Genomic DNA, 23085 nt, shown 5'->3' with positions numbered 1-23085 from the left:
GTGTGTGTGTGTGTGTGTGTGTGTGTGTGTGTGTGTGTGTGTGCAGGGGACGTGCGTACGTGTGAGCAGCCACAGGGCACATGCAGGCCTGTGGAGGGCGTGAAGGTTCGAGGCCAGCAGCCTCTTGGGAACGCAGGTGAGCACCTGCCTGCTGACCTGCCAGGCGCCACTCGCCATACCCACTGCCCGGCCCACTACCTCTCCTAGCTTCTGCACTACTCAAGCCGGCCTCGAGGTAGCCAGGCCTGGTCGTCTGCTGAGGCCCCAGCCTGCCCCTCCTGTTCCACGAGGACAGGCAGAGATTGTGAAGCCCCCAGCCCCGATACTCTGAGCTCTGTCCCTCACCCTCAAGGTGACCCTACTGGTGGCCTCTCTCCTGCTCCCCAGGATGGCATGGGCCAGGGCCCAGCTCCCACATGTGACTCACTTGGAGGGGGAGGCTCCCATCCCCCTGTCCCGTATGCGTCAGCCACCCTGTCCCCATCCCTGGGCTGCCTGCCCACCACCCGCCGAGCCTTGACGCAGCCAGGAGGGGATGAGGCCAAAAAGGCGCTGACAGCAGCACTTGGTCCCTGGCCCAGCTGCTCACCCACTCGAGGTGCAGGTGTGCGGAGAGGTGGGGGCAGCATGGGTTTAATCAGGCTGGGGAGGGTCCGGAGTCCAACAGGCAAGGTTATGCCCTTCCCCCTGCTCCCATGAGGGCCATTCTCTAACACACACGGCCCGAACACACCTGAGGGCTGCAGAGAGGGGCAGGGACAGAGACAGAGAGAACAGCAAGAATGCTCAGTCAGCCGGCCACGCAGGAAGAGAGAAACAAAGGGGAGAGAAACAAACAGGGAGAGAGAAACAAAGAACCACTGAGGCAGAGAGACCACCACAGTGAGAAGATGACAGATATGGGGGCAAAGGAGGGGACACAGGCACCTGCTGCCCACACCCCAGGGGCAAGGAGACAGGACACTGGGCCTGGGCCGAGCCCTGAATGCAGCCTGTGACCAGCCAGAGGGAGGGGGAGCGGCGGGAAGCAACTGCTGAAAAGCTGCGATCTGTGGTGGACAGCATCACACCCGGGCAGCCCGGGAGGCGCAAGGCCATGCAGGGAAAGAGAAGCCGGCGGCTGGCAGGTGGCGGCAGAGACCAGAGCTCCGGCTGCCAGGCTGTGTGATGTCCCCTCTGGTGGGGACATCCTTGGATGGAGAGGCGAGAGAAGAGCCAGGGAGACCAACGGGCACAGGCTGCTTGAGGACCAGAACCTCCAAGCCACTGGGCAAATGCCTCCCCTCGGCAGGTGACCCAGACAGGGGCGTGTCTACCCCAGGTGCCACAGGCCCCCTGTGGACACAGAATGCTAAAGCCTCCAAGCTGGAAAGCTGAAGGACCATGGCTCAGCCCCATCCCAGCCTGTTAGACAGGAAACTGAGGCCAGAACAGAGGAAAGGATATGATCAGGGTCCCTACATCGAGGCAAGAAGAGGGCAGGCACAGAACTCAAGGTAGCAGCAACAGACCCCTATCGGCAAAGCCTGAGTCCTCTCTGGGACCTACTGTCCTCTGACAAGGGCTCCCCTTGCCAACTAAGCCCGGAACACTGGCTGCGACCCTCGGTCCCCTCACCAGAGAAACAGGGTCAACACCCACCCCTCCCCACCGTGGCTGTGCAGGGACAGCAGCTACGCAGTTAGTGAGGCTTTTCTCGTCCCAACCCTCAGCATCCAAGGTTCGGGACTCCTGGACGCAGGTTCCAGGGCGCTCTAGGTCCCCACTACAGGCTCAGCTGGAGGGTACTCCCGGGGATCAGACACCCCAACCCCCCGCCTGGGCCAAGCAGGAAGATGGACAGAGCAAGGGGGGCCTTGTGTCAGGCCTGGCTGTGGGCGGATGGAGCCACAGGTCGGCTTCCAGAAGCAGGAAAGGGGCGGTTGGGTCTGGGTTCTGGGCTCCGCCTGGGAAATCCCGTTTGCGGCAGCTCGTAAGCCCTGGCAAGGCTCCTCCCTGGCCAGGCCTGCCAAGACTCCCACAGGTGCCGTCGCCGTCACTGCCCAGGACCGGGAGGACCGAGGATTCCTGGGGCCCGGCCAGAAGTTGCAGGTGGGCAGAAGAGCAGCACAAGGCACCAGGGCTGAGACTGGCTGCCACCACTCTGCCCTCGAGACAAAGCCCGCCACCCCCTCGGGCACACTCGGGCCTAGGGGCTGGGCGCGCTGGGTCTTGTCGCTGTTCTCACTTCACAGCGCTTCTTGGGCCGCTGCCCTGGGCTTCGGTTTCTCATCTGTCAAATGGGGTGTTAGGGCTTCACCTTGGAACTGCTGCTTGGTAAGAAAACCATTTGGAATTCAGGGGCACTGGGCTCCAGCCACAGGGGAGAGAGGGAATAAAGCACTAATACTGGAGGCAAAAGATCCTAGGTTTGAATGCTGAGCTGTACAGCACTGCCACACTAGCTAACCTCTCTGGGCTTCATCTGGGAGATAAAGGCAGGGTGCCTTTCCAGTGGGTCATTTGTGCCTGACGTTTTATGTTCCATGACTTGTATGTCAGCCCTCTATGGCTGGTGTATTGGGCTCATTTGACAGATGAGAAAACTAAGGCTTTTCCTCCCCCTGCATCCTCTGAAGAGCTTGGCTCATGGCAGCGACTGCACAAGCACAGGCCATGGGGTGGTGGTGCTTTCTCCTTCCTGTCAGAGGAAAGTGTGCAAGCGGCAACTGTTCACATGCTTCAGGAGACTATCAAGAAGTGCTTATTTCAGGCCACCTGTGCTCCCACCCCAGGCCCTTTGCACATGCCATGCTTTCTGCCTGGAATGCTCTCCCCCAGTGTCCTCACTACCTTGCTTCAGTCAGGTCTAGGAGCAACTGTTCCCCACTCCCACCCCTGCTGCCTCTGACACCAGATCTGTGCTTTCTTGTCACTTAGCCAACTTGACCAAGGCTACCTGGCCTCACTCAGTTATTTATTATCGCACCCTACTCCACCCCCAGCAGAGAAGCAAAGTAGGATTTAGCTTGCTCACCCATGTGACCCTGGGCCAGGGCTGGGACAAAATGTAGGACTGCCAGCTCGGGGCTGGAGACCAAGAAGAATGCCTGGAACAGAGCCAGGGTCAGGATGCTGGTGACCAGCAGGGGGGCCCCACCCGGATAGGATGCTGGTGCTGTACAAGACACAGACGAGGAAACTGAGGCTCAGAGAGGTCAAGGGACCTGCCCAAGGTCACGACGCCAGGACCCCGGGCCAGCCTGAGCTGACTGCAGGGATGACTTCCTACACTTGCAAGCTTCCAGCCATAGGGCCCTCAGTGCCTGCCTGAGGCCACTCGTTCCCTTCTTGCACAGCCTGATTATTAGAAACAACTTCTATCAAAGCCTCCTAGCAGCTCTTCCTTGGTCGCAGCCTGCTGCTTGAAGCCAATGGGAAAGAGACCAATATCCCCACGAGCCCCCTCCCACACCTGCTAGTCTGTTACACTGCCCTGGGGGCTGAGCCGCCCGCATCCTCCACCTACTCTGCTAGGCTGTGCACCAGTCCCGCCCACCCCGGGTCCAGCTTGCCGTCCAGGTCCCTCCTCCGACACTGAGTGGCACTCGCCTCCCTCCGTCTGGCTCTGATGCCTGTCCATGCAGCATGCATGTGCACGGCGCTGCATTCTTACCTTGTCCTAGATGTCAACCAGACCCCCTGGCCGTCACACGCAGTGCCACACGGCCCCAGTGCCCGAAGAACGTCCATGGGCCACTCCAGGCTGGGTCTGCCTAGGTCTCCCCCAAGGTGCTGTCCCGCCACCCCATTCCATCACATCTCATTAGTCTCAGCGCTGTGCCAGCTGCTCCGGGTCTCTGGGAAGCTGGCCTCTGCCCCCATGGCCTCAGCACCCATTCCCAGCTGTGTCAATCTGCCCAGCCTGCAGGCCGTGGCCATACCGCATCAGGGACGTGAAAAGTAGGCCTGGGCCAGGACCCCCCAGCTGCCCGGCCCTGGACAGGGGCGCCTGCCATCCGGTCAGCCACCACACCACTGTCCTCCCATAACCCAAGAGTCAGGAAGATGGGCCAGCCTTCCCAGAGCTGCCAGCTACCTCCAAAAGCTGAAAACTGACAGTGTCAGCAGTGGCAGGGCTGGGCTGGTGAGCCCAGGTCCATGTCCACAGCCTCCACCCAGGGCTGGGACTGCCCTGGAGGGGCCTGGGCTGCTCCAAGAGGCACTACTGGAGTCAAAGACGCTCCAGCACCTGGCTTACGGTGCAACCTGCAGCAAGCCAGGGCCTTACCTCTCTGGCCCAGGGTTTCCTCTCTGTCTCGAGAAGAGCAGTGTGCATGGGTCTCTCTGGCTTGCTGGGTGCCCCCCTCCAGCCCTCTGCCACTGCTCCCCCAGGCCACCTGAACTCATCAGGGCCCCATGGCTCCCTGCTCCCAGGGCATCACAGCTATCATTAGTGCCTAACCACACCCAGGCCTCAGCGGAAGAGGCAGCAAGAGGATACAGACTTCTCCAAGGCCTTGGCCATGGCCCGACAGCCTGACAGGAGGCCCGGCCCCAGAACTGCGGGCAGCTCTGAATGGCTAGTCCACGGAGGGCTACTGGCCACCCACTCTCAGCCCACCACCACCAGGCACAGGGAGAGCAGGCAGCCCACCACCAAGGGGACCCTGTGGCAAAGTCCACCCTGATGCCACCCCAGGAGTCACCTCCCAGCTTTCCCGAACCTGCCAGACTATCGAGGGTCTTCCTGCCCACACCTGGCCCTCACCTCACCTCCCCAAAATCCCACCTCCCCACTGACTCAGGCTCCTCTCATCATGCTGCCCTCTCCCCACCTGACCTTTACCCCCTCTGATCCCTGCCTTCACCCCACGTGAACTTTACCCCTTTGACCCCTGCCCTCTCCCCCTTTCACCTTTACCCTCTGACCCCTGCCCTCACCCCACCTGACCCTTGCCCCCTCTGATCCCTGCCCTCACCCCACTTGAACTTTACCCCAACCCCTGCCCTCGCCCCACTTGGCCTGTCCTCCCCGACCTGGCGCAGTGGCAGCCCCTGGGCGCTACTCACCAGTCTCCACTGGACCCGTTTTCACCAGTGCCTGTGCACGCACGGCTGCCTCTGCCTGCATGGCCTCCATTCATTCATTCAATAAACATTTATGGAGCACCTACTATGTGCCAGGCGCCGGCTAGGCCCACCCCCCGGCCCTGCCTCTGCCAGCTGCTCCTCCTCCAGCATCCTGCATGGCCGTTCTGTGCCTTCCCACACCCTCAGGGCTGTCCCCAGGCAGAGCAACAGATCAGGGCCCGTGGGAGAAGGGGGCTCTGGGCAGGGAGCTCGCTGAGCTCAGAGGCTCCAGGGAGGAGCGGACAAGCAAGACAGTTGTCCGTGGGGCCTAGGCACTTCCCAATTCCTGTGTCCACTTAGTCCTCAGCACAACCCTGGAGTCAGAGCTATCACTATCCCCACTTTACAGATGGAGAAACTGAGGTCTTCCGACTGCTACACGGTGGCTTCCCCTCCACAGACAGCAAGCATCAGGCTCTGGCTCACAAGATGCTGGGTTGCACATCAACTTGGGACAAGGATTACATTTTCATGTTTTGTTAGTTGCCAATATTGAAAACTTGGGAGGTGTTATGTTTTTAAATCCCCCTTTCCAGAATAAGCTTGGCTTCCCTGTGTCTGCATTGCGCAGGGCAGAGCAGGGGCCCCATTCCTCACCCTGGCTCCCTGGAGTGTCCTGGCTCCTGGAGACCCACAGAGTGGGAACAGCTGAATCCCCACCTGCCTGGGGATTCCATGAGCCTCCTGTCTGGGGCCTGAGGGGGCCACAATCGTCCCCACCCCACTTCTATCCTGCCTGGTTGATGGCTCTGACTTTTGAGCTCTGGGACACAGCCAGCAGGGGCGTGTTGTTTTTAGGGATCCCTGATTATGAGTCTGGTTCTTGAGAGGAGGTAGGCTGTATCTGTGAATGCTGCTGAGTCCAACCTCTGCGGGGGGGGGGGGTCACAATTCCCCACAGTCTTAAGCTCCCCCAGGCTCTGAGCAGGCCTACAGGGGTGAGGACCCAAAGTCAGTCAGGAGAACACCCCCAGGGACTCCCAGACTTGTCTGGCACTCTTCAGGGCCCACTGCTCCTCTGAACCCCAACAACACTGCCTGGGTCAAGTCTGGGGCTCCTGCTGGGTCTGAACAGGAACGGATGTGGTCTTTGCTGCACTTCTGGCCCCTGAGCCTGGCTGCTGAGCAGAGCCCATGTGGAAGGGCTCTGGGGGCTCTGGGATGGCCCCTGGTTTCGCCACCCCTTGACTCTGGGCTCCCCTCACGCTGCCTGTGCCCCTACTCCTCAACCAGGCCTCAGCACCCTACACCCTGGAGCCCTGTGGGCCAGGCTGAGAAACCCCTCCCAGGACTGCAGCTCCATGACTGTCTCTTCACCACCTCCTACTAGGGTCGGTCACAAGGGGTCAGCATGGAGGCTGCTGGCCAGTGGGAAACCCTCTCCTAGGCCCTGAGACTGTGATGCCCTGGAGGGCGGGAGCCACCCCAAATGGAGACCACAGCTGCAGCTCTCAGAACAAGGAGGCTCTGTCAGGGCCAGGGGCTGCCTCGGTGCCGAAAACACCAGGGGAGGGCCACCGGTGACTCTGGCGGCGGCCGGCTGGGCAGGACAGCGGGCCCTGAATGATGGCAGCTTCAGTGACCACCAACTCCTGGTGGCCAACCCGACTTATGAGCCGCATCCACTCCAATCCGGGCTGTCCATTTAACCTTGGCCCTGGCAAGTCGCCTCCTTCCCCTGAGTCTCAGTTTCCTCTCCCGTAAAATGGGATCGAAGAGCACTAGCTAGAGGGAACAGCCACAGGGTAGGCCCATAGTAACTGCTTATTAAAGTCGGCTGCTGCAGACATCCCGATGTCCCCATCCAGGAGCATGGCACATGCCTGGCACGTGTAGGGCCTCGCTGCAGGGTTTTAACAGTAACAGTGAGGAAGGCTGAGGCCTGGCCCCAAGCCGGGAGCAGCACACCCTTTTGCTTCTGTCCCTGCCCCTCTCTGAGGTCCAGGCCTCTCAAAAGCCTGCTCCCTCCCCCACCTTCAGCCTGTTCCCGGCCTCGGTTTCTCTCCCATTGCCAAAGCACAATGGCTGTTATAATTAACGGATTATCTCAGTGCGACAGCTGTGGTCCTTTGAAAATTAGGTTGAATAACAAGATCCTGATGTATGGTAATTTCTTTTCATCTCTCTCTCTCTCTCTCTCCCTCCCTCCCTCCCTTCAGCCTTGTTATACATGCAAATGTTTTTCCCTCCTTCACAAACACCTTCCCCCTCTGGGGCCTCCTCTTTCTGGGGATGACTTAGGTCCCGGCTTCTGGGAAAAGCCAGGGGCTGGACCCTAGCGCCACCTCCCACAACTCCTGGAATTCGGACTCCCTGGCAGACCTAGGCCCACCACCTTCCTCCTGGAAGTGCTGTCACCCTGACCTGCACCTGGCTTTCGGACCCTGCAGCCCAGCTCACACCTGCTTCCCTGCAACTATCTCAGCCCCTCCCAGGGCTTCTCTATCAGCCTCAAGCTGTCCACACCCAAGCAGCCAAGTCCCCACTGTCCCTGGCTCCCCCTGGCACCTAGAACTCCACCCATCATCCCACCACATCCAGGCCTGGACACCTGGCCCGCTGCCCACCTGCCCCTAACTGCTGGCTTCGCTCCAGCCCCCAGACCATCCACCCAGCGCCCACACCTGGGGTCCACGTGCCAGTGTGCCTGCTCCGGTTTCGCCCCTTTCCACCGCCTCACTGGGCTCTCTGCTTCTGACCCTACAGTCTGACTGCACCCACTCCTCACCCTGCAAGGAGAATCTTTCCACACCCTGAGACCGAGCATGGCACTCCTGGCTGATCCGGGAAAACGCCAATGCTTCCAGAGCCCACCAACATGGTCCTGAAGGAGCTGGCACCTGCCTCCCGCCCTGCCCTCACCTGGCTAGGTTCTCACAGCCCCTGGTCTCCCTCCAGGAATCCATAACTACTGCTTCCTCCAGGGAAGGGCCTGCACCAGGCCCCCAGTAGGTGCTCGATAATGTGTGTTAATGAGGGAACCGAGAGGCCTGACTTTCCTGGTACAGATAAAGAAACCGAGGCCCAGAGTAATTCATGACTTAACGCGCCATCACACAGCTCATCCAAGACAAAGCCAGGATTTGAACCCAGGTCTGTGACGCCAATGCCAGCCCTGCCCACTCCCTGGGCAGGGCCTTGGGTGTCAGCTTTTGCACAGGTCTCAAGGACTTGAGCCCCCCAGCCTCGGTTAGATGATGTGGAGACAGGCTCCCACCCTACACTGTCTCTTGCTCAAGTTCAGCCCTGGCCCAGTGGTGTGACCCTCGGGGCCTCAATCTGCTCATCTGTAAAGTGGGAAGGAGCTCAGGTCCTGCAGAAAGCCAGCCCTGCTAACAACACTGGGGGGTTTCCTACCCTCAACCCCCAGACTCAACTCTGCTAGGCACCCCAGGACTTTGGGGTGGTCAGGGTGGGTGCACTTACAGAGCGTAGACCTCTTTGGCATGGGGGGGGTCAGGGCTCACATCATGGCCTTGGGCAAGAAGCTTCCCTCTCTGAGCCTCAGTGTCCCCCTCTGTGAACGGAGTCCAGCAAATGCCGTTGATGGGGCTGCGTGAGGACTAACACGGAAAGTGGCCAGCTCAGCGCCGACACCGCCATGGCCACACAGCTGCAGGGCCCCAGGGGAACGTACCCCGGGAGGGCAGGGGCTGCACAGGACCACCTGCTTCTGTCTCCCTCAACAGCCTTACATGGCTCCCAACGCCCTACCTTGTGTCTCTCAAGCCCCTCTCTGAGCTCACACCTAACCCTGCCCCTTCATGACCCTGTGAGGTTTCGGGGATGCCCTCTGCCTGGCTTCCATCCTCTGCTTATGCAGATCCTGACCCTGGGGAGCCAATGCCACCTGTAGGGCCCCCCTGAGGTCTCAATCTGACACCACCTCATCCTCTGGGAAGCCTTTGGAGTCGTCCCCTCTTCAGAGTGATGGCCTCCCTGCTCTGTCCCCACCCCTGTGATGCATGCCTGGCTCGTGGAATCCAGCAAGGGTCCTAGAAACCATCTAATCGTCTCACTCCCCCTGGCCTCCTCCCGTTTTACAGGTGAAAACTGAGGCATGGATGAGGAAGAGCAGCTCTCCGGTAAGGCACGGAAACCCTCGTTTCTGCTGCTCCTAGCCCTCCACGCTGCTCCCTCCCAGTGCCAAGCTGTTGGCCCTCGCCAGTCCCTCCACACACCCCCACCCGCAAGCCCAGAGCTACCTGAGGACCGGGCCCCATCTTCCTCACTGCGCCCCCCACCCCAGTGCCTAGCCTAAGGCCTGGCGCATAGTAGGCACTCAGTAAATGTCTGTTGAATTGAATTGCGCTCAGGGCGGCCAGTCGTCTCTGCTCTGTAAGAGAAGCATAGAGTTAGTGGAGCTGTTCCCATGGCGACCGGGACAGGAACCACGCTGGTGGGGTGAGGAGCGTGACCTTCCCCAAGGACCCCTAGGGCCCTGGGGAGGGGGCCTGGGAAGTGGGAGATTCAGACTTCACTGAGTCCAAATTCTGCCCCGGCAGGCAGGCAGCACAGCAGTGTAAGGCACGCCACCCCTAGGGCCACAGTGGCCTCATCTGTCAGGTGGAGATGACACTCCAGTCCCTCGGGTATGAGGACTATGCATGACGAGGACCAGAAGAGACGTGAGACGTTTACTCAGTCTACTCAAGCGCAGAGCTCCGTGCCTGCCGGGCAGGAGACCGCTGGGAGTTACATCCATTCTACAGATGGGGAGACTGAGGCTGTGAGAGGCGGCCAGCTTGCCCATGCCCTCGATCCCATGCTAAATACAGTCTCCGAGGCGTGACAACAGACCCAGACAAAGAAACCGGCCCCCCAAAGGCTGGCCCATATCTGGCAAAGATTCTTCAGGCAAATGGCCCAGCGTGAGCCAGGGGCTGGGAAGGCTAAGGTGAGAAGCCGCATCTGCCTTCCCCATGGGGGTGAGCTCTGAGTCCGCAGCGCCCCCCGGAGCGTTCAAAGCCGACCTCAGATTGCAGACTGCAAAGCCTGAGCAGGCCCTGGCGTTAATATAGATCAGTAAGGACTATAAATACATAGGCAGGTGGCACACCAGGGCCAGTGGTGGGGCAGGCGAGGCAGGCATCCAACCCCAGCCCTGCCCCAAAACCGCCTTCCTCCAGACCTCTGTTTCCTGGCCCGTGACAGCAGGCTGCAACATGGCCACGATTGCTAAGACCCTTCATTCAATGACGGGCTCACAGACCCTAGGGAAGAGTGGGCTCCAGGCCGAGCCAGAGAGCTGGGCAACAGGAGAGAGATCCTAAAGCAGGCTGGGCCTCCCTGGATCTTCCAGGACAGTTACACGTGGGGGCTGGAGCTGCACAGGGACAGGGAAAGAGGCTGGAAGTCATTCATCCATCCATCCATCCATCCACTCATCAGAAACTCTCGGAGTTTCTCCTACTAGAAGCTGAGACCCAACAGCCAAACGACCTGGCCTGGGAAACTTGACCCAGAGCATCAGAGAGATGGACCGGAAGGAGGGTGCCATGCACGGAGCGGACCTGTGCCAGGAAGGGACTGAAAAGAGCCCTCCCAACACCAGCCCACAGGGCCTCGGCCCTGTACACTTAATACACAACAGTGGGTTGTGCCCCCTGGAAACAAGGCTGAGTAGGACAAGGGACACACTCAAGGCCCCCCAGCTAGAGTGGCCCAACGTCCACAGCTCCCGGGCCCGAGAAGACCCCATGTGCCACAGTTTGGAAGCTCTGAGCACTCAAGGAATAACGTGTGCAGAGTCTGGGATCCCCCAAAGGCCAGGCGCAGGGGTGGAGCCGTGCCCCAGTTTCTCACAAAGCTTCAATATGACCCTGAGTGGTAGACAGACCTTTTCTGATGGAGAAACTAAGGCACCAGTAGGCTCCACTCCCCCTGACAGTCACAGGCAAGGGTTGCAGATCTGGCCTTACTAGCGGGTGACCTGGCTGGTGACCTGGCTGGTGACTGGCCCTCCCTGAGCTCCAGTGTCCCCAGGACCCCTCTCCTTTCCCTCATGCAGCTGCTGCAAAGAGCAAAGTGTAGAACTTTGGGAGACCCTCTTACAAACTGTAAAGCACTGTCTCCACTCGAAGTAATTTATTTGTTACTGTCGCACAGATGTGCACAGCAAGCCCAGCCCTGCACAAAGGGCTTGTCTCCTGTCGTCCCCAGGACCCGAAGAGCCAGGAGTCAGGCTCACGCTCCTCCTACAGATGAGGAAGCAGGAACTCACAGAGGATGAGTGACTTGTTCAAGATCACACAGCGAGGAAGTGAGAGCACTTGGCCACGACACTGTGCATTCGCCTGAGTGCCTGTTCAGCTCTCCGTGGCCACCAGAGTCCTTTGCTTCGCGTATGTCCACCTGCTCCTGGTTTATCCAGTGTCCCAGATGTATGCAATATTCATATTTCCATCAGCAGCCGCACAAACCCCCTCACCAAGGCCTCCAGGAGCCCCATTAATCATTCAGACACACCTGCATATTCATTAACTTCCGAATTAATACAGGGTCCCTTATTACTCGGGGCCTGCTGCCTGCATTAAAGATACTTCGACTTCATTCATTATTAAACTCCCCTGATAAATGATCACATCCCTCCTTCACAGAGGGGGGCAGTACCCAGACCCCCAAGTCCACAGGTCTGCTCCCAGCACCTGCTGCTGTGTGACCTTGATCAAGCCCATCCCCTCTCTGGGCTTTCTGCGTGTTTACCTGGGAAAACCTGGCAGACAGTCTCTAAGCACGGTCCAGGCTCATCAGAGTGGCCCTGTCCCATTCTTTGTCACTTTTCTCTGTCTCTCTTGAACTCCCATAATCCCCATGCTTGCTAAGAAGTAGGGGATTCATCCCCTCTCATCCTCTCTCGTCTTCCCCTCCAGCAGCCTCCACTTGCACTGGGGCCTGGGGCTCAGGTCCTTGAACAGCCCATCTCCTCAAGGACCTCATTGGTCCCTGGGCTACCAGGCTCCGCAGACCGCGATGCCTTCCCAATCCAATCAGGGAGGCCAGATCACACCACGGCCACCAACGGTGGACTCCTAGCACCACACAGCAATGACAAAACAGGAACAGTGCACCTGGCACTACTGAGCACACAGCCTGCCCGGGTCTCGTGCCCAGAGAGCCCTTTGGGGAAGCGTCCTGACAACGCCCGTGCTGCCCCTGCCTCCACCCCATTCAGTGCGCAACAGGGCGCCACCACCTTATCACCAGCACACCCGGCCACCCCTCCCACAGGGCAGCCTGAGGCTGTGCTCCCGCCTGCCGGCTGTGTGACTATGGGTCTGCAACCAAACCTCTCTGTGCCTTGGCCAGTCGTCATCATGCCCAGCTCCTCCCCTTGTCCCTCGTCTCCTCTTCTCCCTGACCCTGTCCCAGCCACACACCCGAGGAGTCCAGGCCCTGATGTCTCTGGTCTGGACAGCAGCGTCCGCCTCCCTGGGCCTCGCAACTCTGGGCCCCGCCCCCCAACACTGCTGTGCGCCCACTAGACCCATGCTCCCAGAGCCCTTCCAAGAAGCTTCCTCAGTCCCCAGGTTAAAGCCAGAGCCCTTGCCCCAAGCTGTCCCCTGCCCTCCTCGTTAGCTTCTGTCCCACCCTGACTTCAGGCCGCGAGGCCGGCGTACTGGGGCCCAGCTCCCATGGGCATGATGGGGAGCAAAGCCCGGCAGAGCGGTGGTGACCAGGGTCACTGGAGGAAGCACTCACTTCGCCCTAGACCGGCTGCTGCAGGCACAGCCCCCACTCGGCAAGGGGAGGTCTCCAGACTCTCTTCTCAGATGAGGAGACTGAGGCTCCGAAAGACCAAGGGGCCTCCCCAGGACAGGGCGGGGATGCGGAGGACTGAGGTTCCCTCTCAACGTCCACTAGGAAAGGCCCAGCGGGAAGTCCAGAGCACCGAGCTGACCACACACTCGCCCCTGAAACCGTGGACTCCTAGGAAACCTCCAGAGCCAGGAAGCCACGTGGCCAAGGACACACAGGGAGGCAGCCAGGAAGCTTCCACCCTGGGGTGACCCTCCCCACCCCTCTGCTCAGGGTGAAGAGCACCCCAGAGCTAAGCCTCGGCCTCCTCCTCAAAAGGATGGCACGGCGGTCATGTAAGCAATGGCAGTGCCCAGGCCCACGGCCTTGCTCACACCTACCCTGGCCTTGACGTACACAAGGAGTCAGAGGGCGGCAGGGTTTCAACAAGGGCTGGGAGGCCCAGGGCAGGGGCAACAAACAAGAGGCAGGGTCCCGACTGCTGCCACAAGAGTGCCACATGGCTGGTCCCCAGACACCGCCGCTGATGATCCCTTGGGGTGGCTCAGGACTCCAGAGGACCTGCAGCCTTGCAAGAGGGTGGGGACCTGGAGGACACACAGCCTCCCTACCAGAGGGTCCACAGCTAACCAGCCTGTGGCATAGACCACAATGACAAGGACTCGGACAAACAGACCTGACACAAACGTACTTCAGAGCTCTGCAATTAAGCATGCTCCCCTGTGAGGTATTTTATTCAATAAATAATGGATCTAGTTTCTCTAATAAAAAAAAATCCCAAATTTGGGCCAGTTGTGGTCGTGTCCACCTGTAATCCCAGCACTCTGGGAGGCTGAGGCAGGAAGATTGCAAGTCTGAGCCCAGCCTAGCCTGAGCCCAACAGTGAGTTAGCAAGACCCTGTCTCAAGATGAAGAGTTAAAAAAAAAGAACTGGGGCATAGCTCAGAGCTAAAGTCCTGGGCTCTATCCCTAGAACCATTAAAAAAAAAAACCCAAATTCGCAGGCTGAGTTTGCTTAAAGTAAGGACATGCTCCTGGCTTTCTGGGTGGCTTCCGAACTGCACACCCAGTGTGAGCGCAGAGACAGGGTCCACAACTTCACCCCAGCCCGTGTTCTCACCCCACGGCCCCACCGTGGGGCCCACTTGCAGAAGGGCTCTGTAACTGCTGTAACCACCGTGCACACAGGCCCTCAGACAGGGTCGGAGCCATCGGCATCCCTAGTGTCCCCCTCACGTGCCCCAGCTCTGCATAGCCCCACACGTGCCCCTGATACCTGTGTCTTCTCCCCCAAGCCCTCCCTCCCCACTCAGGCAAGGCCAGCTCCGTGTGCCTGGAGCTCAGTCCACAGACTGCAGCTTCATCCTCAACTCCTGCCTCCCCCGGGGAAGACGATGCTCAGACCTCCTCTGCCACCAGGTCCTGCCACTTTGGTCTCCGTACAGGCTGCCACATTGCTCCTCTGAAGGCTGCCCATGGTGACTTCTGTCTTTCCCAGCAGCCAGAAGGATCCCTGGGGGTGGGAGAAGTGGCTGGGCCTGCCTCTCCTGCTCAAAATCCGACCTGGGATCCCATAGCCCCAGAGAAGGAGCAAGGCTCCTGATGACATGGGAAGCTTCCAGGATGTGAACGCCAACCAGCTTCTGCCCAGCATCACCTCCTCCAGGAAGCCTTCCCTGAATCCAGGTAGGGTTTTGCCCCTGTACAGCACCCCCAACCAACCACTCTTCTCTGCACTCTGAAGCTGTGCGTGCAAGCGTGCACACACACACACACACGCACAAAAGGTCCCACATATGCCCAGTCCCTGTACCCAGCCCCCTTGCCTGGCACTGGCCCCTCCTTCAACCCCGCCCACTCCCACCACTCCAGCCGGAACTCACAATGCTCCAAACCCCTCCCCAGGTCTTCAGCTCCTCTGACCTGTGCTCCGACCTGGGACACATCCTTCACACCCTGTAAGACCCCAGCCTTTCGTGAAGCCTGGAGGGAGTTTGGGGTATGACCTTATCCCCAGGGTCCCAGGCCTCTCCACCCCAAGCTGCCACAGGAACCTCTTGCCCCTCTCTGGTCGCACCTCTCCCTGTGAGGCTGACTTGACCTGCAATGCCCTCCAGCCCTACCGACCCCTAGAAAGCCCTACTTGCCTCCTCCAGGAAGCCCCCAGCCCATCAGGCAGCGGTCACCCTGTAAAGACCGCCTCCAAGTCCGCCCTCCCCTGGGCCTTGGGACCCCTGGGACAAGAACAGTTTGCATCCATCTCAGACCCCTCCAGCAACCCCACAACAAAAAACTGAGTCACCCAGCCAAGGGGGCGTGGCTCCCCCACCAGGCAGCATCACCCCTGAGGGCAGTGTGACAGCCACACAAAGACAGGAAGCGGACACAATCACTGCCCCCATTATAAAGATGAGGAAACTGAGGCCGAGTTGAGACAATAGGCATCAGATCCCACAGCTCTTGAGCAGCAAAGCTGGTTGTCTTTGGGCTTCCTGAGAGTTCTGGGACTCCTGAGGGAGGCTGGGGACCATTTCTAGAATCTACAACCTTTTTCCTAAGGGCCAAGTCACAGTCGATGGCATCCAGGCCTGTGGTTCCCAGACTCAGAGGAAGCCACTGCCAGGCACACAGTCGGCTCTCAGGAGCGCTGGACACAGTGGGAGCTGAAGTAGTGACCCCCTAAGATCAGCCAGAAGTAGCCCTGATGCCCCCTTCCCAGCCCTGCCCTGCAGGTGTGTGAGGTTTCCCAGTAGCAGAGCAGGCCCGCAGCCCCTCCCTTAATGCACGCAAATGAGGAACACACATTTTTGCTTACTTAGCTTCACGAATGTTAACAAGCCTATAAAAAATAAGTTATTCTTCCTCAGTGCCACAACACCCTTCATTTGTTGCATTTTGTTTCTCCTCCCTCCCTGAGCCTCCTCAGTGGTGAGAGACAGGGAAAGCTGTGGATTCCAGTGTTTCTGGCCAAGTAGGGCTACCCCGGGAGGCTGAAAGGAAAAACCCCCAGAGTAGGAATCAGAAGGCCCACGTGGAGTCCCCCTCCCTCCCCCGCAGCTGTGTGACCCTGGGCTCCAGACTTAACCTCTCTGTCACATAACTGCCTCATCTACAAAGCAGAAATAGCAACTGCTTGGCACCCGCCTCAGGGTTGGTGTGAGGATCAAGAGAGATAATCCGAGTAAAGTGCTTAGTTGTCTCCTGGCACGGAGCAAGCCCTCGATAAATGTTAGCCCTTGTTATTATGTAAAGGAGAGTTAAATACTACCCCAGTTAATCCATTTGTAGTTTGCCTTCTGGGGCAAGTTGGCAGCCTCGGTGGAGCTCCGCTGGCTGTGTGGTGTGGTCCATTTGGCCAGCCTGGCGAGGACACACACTTCAGTCTCCATGCCCCAGCACAGCTGACCGCCGCAGTTGCCATAGGCCCCACCACGTCCTACTGCCTCACTGGACCAGACATGCCCCTCCACCAGCCCTGGCCCCTGTGGGCACAAGTCTGCCAACCCTCACTTGTGCATCTCAAAAGCTTTGCCAATAGGTGACCTCCTCAGTGCATCAGTGGGACCGTCTGAGAGGCGAATAAACTGAGACTCACACAGAGCAGCAATCTGCTGCTCACCACCCTCCAGGGAGGGGCTACAGAGCCAAGGTGTGAGTCTGGCCTGTCTTCTCCCCTGTACCCCCATCTGGAGCCATGCCAGTTTGAGAGGTACCAGCCTGGCAGCCAAAGGAGCAAAGAGCCAATTGGGCGAGGGACAGCGTCCAGTCTCCAGGGCTCAGTGTGTTCTGGACCAGGCGCAGGGCTAAGCAGAGTGCAGGGCCTGCCCCAGGCCTTGTCCCACCAACACAGGCAGGTGTTCCTGTGTGTCTAGCCCTAGACTAGGGGTCCTGAAAGATGGACGGGGACAGACAGGGGCTCGTTCCTCTCAGGTCCCCCAGGTCCTTCCCACTGACCCCACCTCCAGGAACTGCTCAGGTCTGTGGCTGCCCGAGTGTCCCTTCCTGCCAGCACAAAGCGTGCAAAATGTGGCTCTTCCTATTTCAGTGCTGACATCTCCCCCCCCCAATGCCCCACCTCTAAGAAGCAGGGGTAGGTCTAGGGGGAGGAGGGGACCCCGGACCCCTGGCCTTCAGAGACCTGGCTTTAGCCGGCACCACCCACCAAGACCCACCTACCGGCTCCCTCTCCAGGCCTTGCTTTCCCTGTCTGCTGCACGGCTGAGCACGGACGCTAAGCTCTCCTTAGAGCACAGAGAACGACAAGGGAGCCTAACCCAGCCAGGTGGCCACCTGTGTGCATGCAATTCCTCCACCCATACCCCACAGTAGCACAGGAAGCAGCCAGTGGTCACACAGAGAATTGAAGCCAAGGCCTTTGCACCTCTGAACCTACAGGCAGGGCTGTTGCGCCCATTTCTCAGACAGGAAGCAGGAGACAGAACCTAAATATGCTCCCAGACCCCACAGTAAGAATCAGAAGTGGGCAGGCTGTGGGCATGGAAAGGACGCCCTGGGGATGGAGTCCCTAACAGCTTGGAGCTCAGAGCACAGGGTCAGGGTGGGACAGAATCCCGCCAACCACGGAGGACGCCGGACTCTAGGGACACCTGTCAGTGCGTCGCCGGGGTGCTCCGTGGGTCCCCAGTGTCTCCCCAACAGTACCTCAAGTCCAATCCGCTTCCACTCTTCCTCTGGCCCCCCAACTCCAGATCACCCTGCCCACCCCCAGGAGCTCCATCCCCCAACCCACTCATTCCACTGAACCATGTGGCTCCCAGGGCTCAGGGACCCGCTCTACGTCCCGCCAGGCCAAGTGCCTATGCAGCGACTCTACCCAGCTCTCAGACACCCTAGCGTCTCCCTCATTCTCGGAGAGTCCCCAAGGACACCTCCAGTACAGGGGAGGGGGCGGGGGGCCAGAGTACAAGGGGCAGGGCCATGAGGGGGAGAGGGGCTGTGGGGGGTGTGGCCCAGGACCTGGATCCTGGATCCCGGTCCAGGTTCGGTTACCTTGGTAACAGGACTGATTAATTCCAACTCAGGCTCCATCTGTGCCTTGGCTGGCTGGGCGGTTTGGGCTCGCCAGTGTTTGTTTTGAAGCAAAGGGGGAAAGAAGCTGAGAGAAGCTGGGAAGCCGTGGTCCTGAGGGCTGGCGGGGGGCTGTGACACCCCCACCATTTAACACAGCATCCCCACCACCCACAGGAAGGCTGGCTCGGCCCCAGACCCCGATCCCCAGCCCAAACACAGCCTCTCACAGACAGTAGCGCCGGCCAAGTAAGTGTGCACACATGTGGACAAGCACACACACATGGGGAAGGCACAGACCAGAAGACTCAGTCCAGATGCCAGCTGAGCTGAGCTGTCTTTGACTCGGCCTCCCAGTCCAAATGGGAGGCTCTGCAGGGCCTGTCCCACCTAGTCCCTCCCTCCCAGGCCAGGGAGGGCTGTGCCTAGGGGATCCTGGTGCAAGAATCACGCACATGGAGGCCATACCCAGAAAGTGGCACTTTTGAGGAACTGGAAGGAGACCAGGAGGCCTGGATGGTGGCATGTGAGAGGAAGAGGCCGCCGAGGCTGGACTGAGTCCTGCCAGGTCTGGGAAGCCAGGACGAGGATTCTGGATCTTGGCAGAAGGGCAGTGAGGAGCCAGTGACACACTGAGGACCTGGCACCAACCGAAGGCGCGGCGTGAACCGACGGAGGGTGTGGCCGTGATCGCACAGCCCATGATGATGACGTGATGCAGACAGCGTGGCCGGGCAGGGAGGACGTGGGAGCAGGGCTGGGGTCTGTGGGATGACGACAGAGGCTATGGGGAAGTTCAACAATGGCGCCCAGCCCTGAAGGGGACGCTGGGAAGTGACAGGGGCAGGCGGGGTAAGGAGGAAGCCAGGGCGATACGAGACGAGTTTTAGGGACCAAAAGGTCTCCCCAAAGGATATGTCCAGCAGCAGGTGGTCACAACCAGTGCCTGACAGCCAGAGGCAGGTCTTGGTGGAGGTGGGGACCCAGGTGTCCCCACACATAGCTGAAGGATAGCAGCCAGGGGAGTAGAGGTGCTACCTGCCCAGTAGAGAGGAGAAGGGTGGCTGAGGTCCCCCCTCTCCAGGGGCAGGAGCAGAGGCCACGGCTTCCGGGCTCTGGAGCCTGAACAGCAGGGGTTCAGGCCACAGCCCTACCTCTCACCAGCAGGGGATGCTGAGCAAGTCACTCGGTCCCTCTGAGCCTCACCCTCCTATCTGTACAGAGGTAAGCACAATGCCCACCCCAGGGCCACTATGAAGATGGCCAATCCACTTGGTGCCCCAAGACACAGCGCTCCAGCAACTGGGTTTTCAGAGACAGGATCAGGACATCACCCCTGGCTGAAGACCTACATGCACCAGGCACCCACCTATGCTGTAGCCCACAGGGCGTGGTAGCTGAGAAGGCCTGACTCAGGCCAGCTACAACCTGCCCTCACCTCCCCGAGCCCAGCTTCTTAAACGACAAATAGAAGATGAACGTGGTGGCGCATGCCTGTAATCCCAGCACAAGGGAGGCTGAGGCAGAAGGACTGCTGTGAGTTCTAGCTAGCCTGAGCTACACAGTGAGTTCAAGGCCAGCCTGGACTGTATACCGAGACAATATCTCAAAAAGCCAAAAAGTGAAAATAAAAAAATCACTTGGAGCCAGGCCTGGTGGTACATGCCTGTAATCCCAGTGCTGGAAGGCTGAGGCAGGAGGATCACAAGGTTGATGAACTCAGCCTGGGCAAGTTAGCGATTGACTTAGTGAGAGCCTGAATCAAAATAAAACAATTTTAAAGGCCTGGGGATGTCACTCAGTGCAAAGGCCCTGGGTTCAATCCCCAGTAGTGCAAAAAGAAAAAAAATCAAATAGTAAGAAGAGATCGACTCAATCCCAGGGCTCCTGCCTGGCATTCAGCAAGCACTAAATAAGCCACTAGTGTTGTCGCTATGCTGCCATTGCTCCTGCTCCTCCCGACGACCCAAGGTGATGCTCTGGTCCCCCATACACAAGTGAGGAGGACACAAGTCCTGCACTGACTGCCATAGGACCCCATGACCACCCAGCCCAGGATAAGGCTGCTGAGGCTGCCTGGACCTGGCCCCTGCCCTGGCCTCTCTGAGCTGCGTGACCTGGGCCAAGCCACCTCACCTCTCTGAGCCCCTGGGTTCTTCCCTGAAAAATGAGGGTCCCCACCTACCCCATAGTCCTAAAGGCTGAGCATGATCTGTGTCCTGCCAGCGATGGCACCCAGTGGGTGCCCAATAAACGACAGCAGTGACGATGGGTGACCGGACATGAAGGCGTGAATGCCCTCTCCAAGAAAAGGGCAGAGAGCCCAGGGTGCCTCCCCCACCGCTCCCTGAAGCAGCCCACAGCTACATGAGTCCCCCAGCCCCGTGACCGACCCACAGCCCCGCCCTCACCCACTCTGCATCTGCTCCATTAGTGAAACTGGGGAGAGAGAGAAACAAAGGTTTAATTTCTGAGCTAATCAGCCTGCCTTGCACTAATTACCATCCTCCCGGGCATTAGGGCGACTTCCTGGGCAGGGGGAAGGGAGGCCAGTTCCTGGGACTCCAGAGGGCCAGGAGCGGCAGGGTGGTGGTGAGGGCTGACCAGGAGGCTTGGGCTGGTGGGACAGCAAGGTGGCGCTCATGGATGTGGCCGGAAGCAGAGGACAGAGTCCACCAAGCACCAGCAAGGCACATGCCAAGGTGAGAAGTCCCCTGCACTGGCCCCAGATTCCCAGGGCCCCTTCTGGGCCTGCTGCCCATCATGGGAACAGCCACAGGCTGGGGAGGCCCTAGAACAGGTGCCCTAGCTGGTGTCCAGCCCATGGCCTTGGCAGAGAGATGGACAGATGGGCACTTTGAGTCTAGGAAATTGGGCAACTGTCAGAGGGAATCTTTTGGACCATCACCGAGTATGTGTGCTTTATGTGAGTGTGTGTGTGTGTGTGTGTGTCTGTGTGTGCCTGTGCCTGTGTGTGTGTGTGTGTGTGTGTGTGTGTGCGCACAGATCAAGAATACTCAGGACTGGGAGGCAGGAGGCCTGGGTTCAATTCTCTGCTCAGGCTCCACCATGAGTAAGAGATGGAAAGGATGATTTTTAGAAATGATTTTAGAAGTGATCTGAGGGTCACTTATTCATCAACAAACACTCATGAAGCACATACTACACACACCAGGCTTTATGCCGAGCTGGCAAGCACATCTGTGAACATGACAGAAAAGGCCCTGTTATGGCCAGGGATGTAGCTCAATGGTGCCATGCTTGCCTTGCAACGGTAATGTCCTGAGTTCAATCCCTGCTACCAGAAAAAAAGAAAAGGCCTTGTCAGCCAGGAGTAGTGGTTTATGACTATAATCTCAGCACTCTGGATGGCTGAGGCAGAAGGGTTGCAAATTTGAGGCCAAGTTTGAGTATATTTGCAGCTGAGCAAGGGCCGGTCTCAAAATTTAAAAATGCAAAAGTCTGGGGATGTAGCTTAGTACAAAGGCCCTAGTAATACAAAAAAAAAAAGAGAGAGGGAAGGAAGGCAGAGGAAAAATGTTCCTGTCTTCAGGGGTCTCCCACAGTGGCAGAGAACCCAGATCTGGGGAAATGTGTTCTGCGGAGCCAACTGGACCTGGCGGACATGGGTCAGGGACGGAGTCCCAGGAGACAGGCTGATTATAGCAGGCTTTAGAAAAGGTCCTGCTCAGCCCAGCCCAGCCCAGCCGGGAAACTCCAGAGAGCTGGAATTCACCTGTGGCCGGTGCACATTCCAGCCCTCTCTGAGTTCTTCTCAGGAGCGTGCATGACATGTGTGCCCCACACACATAGGGCCAGCGCGTCACCCGTCCCTGCCCCAGCGTGAAGCAGCCGGGTCCTCGAGTGGCCTTGCCCATTCATGGTGCCAGCCCAGCTGTCCACCACAGACTGAGCACCTACTGTGTGCCCGGCACTGCTCTACGGGCAGAGAAACTGAGGCTCCGCTAGGCCAAGATACACGCTTGGTAAATGATAAGCTAAGGACTCAAACCTGATCCAGCACCAAGCTGCCACACCCACGACACGCCGGGATCTTCTTCCTGGATGTTATCAAGGCACCAGGCTGGCTCTCAGGGATTCCCAAGGGCACCATGAGGTAGTCAGGAGGCCCATGCAGGGCCAGATCTCATCCCCAACTTGCTATGTGACAATGGACAGGATCCTTACCCTCTCTGAGCACCAGTTTCCCCCGCTGTACAATGGGGATGTGACAGTATTTTACTGAGTTGGTATGCGGATGTAGTAAATTTCTGTGAAGGTTTTAGAACAGTGCCTGGGACGGGAGGCTACTTAAGTGTTGCTGAAAAAAAAAGAACAAATGATTTCCTTTGCTTCTGTGGTCCAAGAATTGGGTCCCACACAGAATAAGAAGCAGAGCTACTTCTGGAACCATGAACTGAGGACTCCCTGTCCAGTGCTCTCTCCCAATGGCACAAACCTAGCTCCAGCTCAGAAAAGAGAACAAAAAAGTTCCCAGGATGGACCCAGACCAGGCTCCAAGGAGGAAGGAGAAACTGAGGAAGGCTGGGGGTGGGGTGAAAACACTCTAGGGCTGTGTTCCGGTGGCCTGCACCCTCCCTCGCAGGGGTTGGCACCCACCTACGTGCCCCACCCAGCTCCAGAGGTGGTGCCAGGCCATGGGCACTGGGCTTAAGCAGGACTTAAAGCAGCTTCCAGCACCCAGCGGCTCCAAAGCCCAGTGACCCTGCATCACAGCAGGCAGGGGATGGCCAGGGATCTCAGCTGCTGCCACCCAAGTCCCCAGGGGATTCAGGGCCCACTCCCCTCCACCCTCCTCTTCCCAAAACCTCCCAGGCAGAAGCCCCATCCAGAGAGGCTCCTTCCTAATGCATTCAGCCAACAGTCAAGAGGGGAACCGGACGTCCATGCCCAACCAGCTGCCCAACGAGGGGCAGCTCATAGGTCAGACAGGTGCTCATCGGAACCAGGCACCATTGGCGAACACACAAAAAAGTGCCAAGAGCCCAGTCGCCACTCGGGGACATGGCCAGTGAGGGAAGCCCACACGGAGGATCAGAACCCGGCCCTGCTGGGTGTGAATCAGAGGCTGTGTTCAAAGCGGATTCCTCATGGGAAGAGAAGACTGTTATACACGCATGTGGGGCGGACACACAGGACAGTGCAGGCTCTGGGAGGGGGCTTGGG

The 23085-nt window shown here is 58.8% G+C and overlaps 1 protein-coding gene across 6 annotated transcripts in view; it reads right to left on the bottom strand.

The window, feature by feature from the left end:
* The window catches only part of Elfn2 (extracellular leucine rich repeat and fibronectin type III domain containing 2), a 46827-nt gene that overhangs the window by 9848 nt on the left and 13894 nt on the right, over positions 1-23085 (bottom strand). For 2 of the 6 annotated variants that reach the window (XM_033766248.1, XM_033766246.1), the window contains exon 2: positions 5053-9448. The exons of 2 other annotated variants lie outside the window; for them this stretch is intronic. The gene's annotated coding sequence lies outside the window, so the exon portion shown is untranslated. Of the gene's footprint in view, positions 1-5052; positions 9449-20083; positions 20245-23085 lie in introns of those variants that run through there. 2 more of the 6 variants (XM_033766247.1, XM_033766249.1) reach the window with 2 other exon arrangements.

Source organism: Fukomys damarensis, unplaced genomic scaffold (genome assembly GCF_012274545.1).
Source record: "Fukomys damarensis isolate Sample0158 unplaced genomic scaffold, DMR_v1.0_HiC HiC_scaffold_19, whole genome shotgun sequence".
Taxonomy (NCBI): domain Eukaryota; kingdom Metazoa; phylum Chordata; class Mammalia; order Rodentia; family Bathyergidae; genus Fukomys; species Fukomys damarensis.
This window is presented reverse-complemented; position numbering and strand designations above follow the sequence as displayed.